Raw genomic sequence first — 4,275 nt, forward strand, 5'->3', positions numbered from 1 at the left:
CAAAATATAAATTAAAAATACAAATTCAAAGTAAAAATAAACTGGCATTGCTGGTCATATATCCTCATGGATTGAGACATTTGTCTTCTACTGTGAGCTCCCTGAGGGGCAGAATTCAGGATTGATCCCTCAGATCCTAGCAAGAGGCCTGATGTGTTTTAGTTTATCAATAAATAAATATTTATTATTTTATTATTTTAATTCTAAATAAAATAACTAAAACATTTGTAAGGCCATAGAGCTTATAAATGCACAGTTAGCAAGCTTGAGTCAATGGATATATGTAAAACTGTACCCTAACAACAAATAGAGTGTACATATTCTTTTTAAGATTTATTTATTTATTTGAAAGAGCAGGGAGAGGTAAAGGGAGAGACAGAGAAACTTTAGCAGCTTCTGTGTTGAGCACGGAATCCAACGTGGGGCTCGGTCTCACCACCCTGAGATCACGACCTGAGCCCAAACCAAGGGTCCGACGCTCGAGCGACTTCACCACCCGGGCGTCCCGCATGCATACTCTTCTCAAGCCCACGTGAGACATCTGTGAAAGTCAACCATGGAGTAACCATTAGACAATGAAAAATGTGCTATCATGCTGTTCAGAGTCACACCGTAGCTTGTTTTCTTGCTATGCAAATAATGGATTCAGATACTTTTGACGGTTCTTGGAAACACAGTTATGAATATTGTTTTGCTTTCTGGGAAGTTGAGGAAGGGGCAATACTTCCCTCTCCCCTTCCTCATGCTGACAAGCTACTATCACTTCATAATCAGAACACAGCAGATCCTAAGAGCTGGTTTAAACTTCACAATCAGAGAATGTAAGAATTCAGACCAAGTCTCTGTACTGATCGTCACCTTACTGATAAGAGGAATATAATAATATTAACTGTAATATTACACTGTATTAACTGTATAATAAACTGACATTCAGTTCTCATTTCATGTGTTAGTCCTATAAACTCCTCCATCAAAAAGCCCATTAAAGTGTCATTATTGTTAGCTATCTGGGTTGATTTCTCTTATCTGATGACAGGCAGGAGTCTGGTGCCCAAAATAGTCAAAACAAAATAGGCATCAGTCTCCTAGACTATTGGCTTTTAAAAAAACACCTTTGGGGTGCCTGGCTGGCTCAGTCAGTAGAGCGTGTGACTCTCCTTCTTTTTTCAAGATTTTATTTATTTCTTTGAGAGAGAAAGAGAGAGCAAGTGAGAGAGCACAAGCCGGGGAAGCAGCAGGCAGAGGGAGAAGCCGGCTCCCCACTGAGCAGGGAGCCCAATGTGGGGCTCGATCCCAGGACCCTGGGATCATGACCCGAGCCAAAGGCAGATGCTTAACCCACTGAGCCACCCAGGTGCCCCGAGCATGTGACTCTGGAACTCAGGGTCATGAGTTTGAGCCCCACCTTGGGTGTAGAGATTACTTAAAAATAAAATCTTAATTTAAAAAATTTTTAAACACCTTTATTGAGATAAAATTTATACCATACAGTTCACCCAAGTGTATAATTCAATGTTTATAGCATATCCACAGTTTGAAATCATCAAACGATCAATTTTAGAATATTTTCATTACCCCCAAAACAAATTCTGTCCCCATTAACAGTCACTCTTCATTGTTCTCCGCCCGAGGCAAACCCTAATCTCCTCTCTGCCTCCACAGATTTGCCTATTCTGGACATTTCATATAAATAGATATGTGGTCTTTGTGGCTGGCATCTTTCATTTAACATAACATTTTCTTTTTTAAAATTTATTTTTATTTAAACATTTTTTTTAACTAATCTCTACACCCATTGCGGGGCTCGAACTCACAACACCAAGATCAGGAGTCGCATGCTGTACGTACTGTGCCAGCCCAGGCGCCCCTAACATAACATTTTCAAGGTTCACTCACGTTGTAGCATGTGTCAGTACTTCAAGCCTTTCTACCGTCAAATAATATACTCCGTTGTATGGATAATACTACATGTGATTTATCCATTCATCACGTGATGGACATTGGGGTTGCTTCTGTTTTTCAGCTATTATGAATTATGTTGCTATGAACAGTCCCGTACAAGGTTCTGTGGGGACGTACGTTTTCATGTCTCCTGGTCATGTGGTAATGGAATCGCTGGGTCGCGATCGAACTCTATGAGGAACTACCAGACTCCTTCCAAAGCAGCTGCACCATTTTGCACTCCACCAACAGTGTATAAGGGTTTCGATTTCTCCGCATACTTGTCAACACTTGCTATCATCCGTCTTCGGTCATTGTAGCCATCGTGATGGGTGTAAAGTGCTATCTCACTTCACTGTGGTCTGAATATTGCTTTACTGAGGCTTATTTCTGATTGGGCATTTTGCAAGATAAAGGAATGTTTTTAATTACTTTGCTACCAAATGCATTGTTATTAACCTCGTTTATCCATAAAAATAATCAGGTTTGATGTATGAAAATGAAAGGTGTTTGGTTATCTATTACTATGTGACAAACCACCCCACAACTCAGGGGCTTAAAATGACAACCATTTTATTACCTCTCATGATTCTGTAGGTTGACGAGACTCAGCTGCGTGATTCTTCTGCTCTGTGTGATATCGGCTGGTGCTACAGTCATCTGGGGGCTCGACTGCACGGGACCATCCAAGATAGCTCATCACCATGTCTGGCACCTTCTCAGAGATGGCTGGCAGGCTGGCCTCAGCTGGAATACTTGGACAGCTGGGACTCTTTCCCTCTCCACATCGTCTTAGGGCTTCTCTCTCTTTCTCTACCTGCCCTTTCTAGCAGAGTGGCTGAACTTCATACCTGTTAGCACAGAGCTCCCCAAAGTCCAAAGTGGAAACTTCCTACAGCTTAGGCCTAGAACTGGCACAGCATCGCTTCTGCCATATTGTATTGATTCAAATGAATTGGAGTCAGTCTAGACTCCCAGGCATGAGTCCTAGGGGACCATCTCTGTAGTCTGGCTATTGCAAAAAGAATAGCTCATTCAGGTAATAATATCAACAAATGTTCTAATTTACTAACATTACTGTTACATGCTTTTAATTTTTCAGGCATTTCTGGCATCTATCATTCAGGACCTTTTGGGAAGCAGGAAAGAACTTGGTTTCGCAAGATACTCTAAGAAAACATCCTCCCCCACTTCCCAGATTTCGTGTTCTTTCATATGTAAAGGGGTACAAAAAGGATCATTCTTACAAAAGAATTAGAGAAAAAGACCCCTGTGGCAGCTAAGAAAAATTTTGCTGTGTATGGAAACTGTCGATTATTCCCATTGTCAAAGCATACCTTCTTCTGAGGCTTTTGGAAGATTGCCCTACCCACCATTCCACATGTTAGATTATTTCTGGACGTGCATGCTTGTATATCCCAAAGCAGTCCACTTTCCCCCACGCGCCCAGCTTTGAAGAGAAGTAGAGGCTCCGTGCTACAGAATTTCAGAGCCTAGCCCTAGACGGCACGCTGAGGGTGTTCATTTTACAGCAGTTGACGGCACCTTGCCAGCATCCAGTCCTGACATAAACCGGGGTTTACTATTTTAAAAGCACTCACTAAGTCCAACAACGTTGCTGACTCCTGATCAAGTAAGAAGCTCCCATCCCCAGAGGGGCTCATACGGAACTGGGTCACCTGTCCCGGATGCTGTTGTAAGGATTTGGGGAAGTTGGAAAAACCCTAACAAATTCCAGATTATTTTATTCTGTTGTTGTTGTTGTTTGGTTTTGTTTGTTTGTTTTTCAGATCTTATTATTTTAAACCTGTTCAAAGTAGACAGAGTATTGCCCACTAATGAAATGTTCCATTTCTGAAGTCACACAGATCTGGGTTTATAACCCGGATTCACCATTCGCCAGCTGTGGGACTCTTGGGTGGGTCATTTAAACTCCGTCAGCCTGTATTCTCACCTGTACAACGGGGATGACAATATTACCTCTGGTTCAGGTATGGGTCCTGCAGCTCATCCAGAAAGCAGGCGGGGGTTCCAGCCTTGGACCGGGAGCCTTCGCTTCCGAGGTCACAGACTCCTCTGAGGATCTAATGAGAGCCGCGGATCTTCCATATTCCCCCCACCCACGTTCGTCTGGTGAACATGTCGCTACAGGTTCATGGGGTTCACAGACTCCCAGTTGCCCATCCATGGTTCTTCTAGGGAGTTCCAAGCCCTGGCTCTAGACTAAACACAACAGCAAGAAGTCTACCAAGAAAAGGCAGTGACTCCTCCTCATGAAAGCTGCAACAGCTCCCCAGGCAAACGTACCCGCGTCGTTGAGGATCTCAGCCTCTC

General features: G+C 42.9%; 1 long non-coding RNA gene across 1 annotated transcript; it reads right to left on the reverse strand.

Moving 5' to 3' along the window:
- Positions 1 to 326: 326 nt before the first annotated feature.
- On the reverse strand, positions 327 to 2,815 carry LOC121105684. The gene is made up of 2 exons (XR_005838312.1): positions 2,522 to 2,815; positions 327 to 541 (listed from the first exon to the last, which is right to left on the reverse strand). It is a non-coding gene; the product is annotated as an uncharacterized LOC121105684 (long non-coding RNA).
- Between the last annotated feature and the right edge of the window lie 1,460 nt (positions 2,816 to 4,275).

The sequence above is a fragment of the Ursus maritimus genome, unplaced genomic scaffold, assembly GCF_017311325.1.
Source record: "Ursus maritimus isolate PB19 unplaced genomic scaffold, ASM1731132v1 scaffold_29, whole genome shotgun sequence".
Taxonomy (NCBI): domain Eukaryota; kingdom Metazoa; phylum Chordata; class Mammalia; order Carnivora; family Ursidae; genus Ursus; species Ursus maritimus.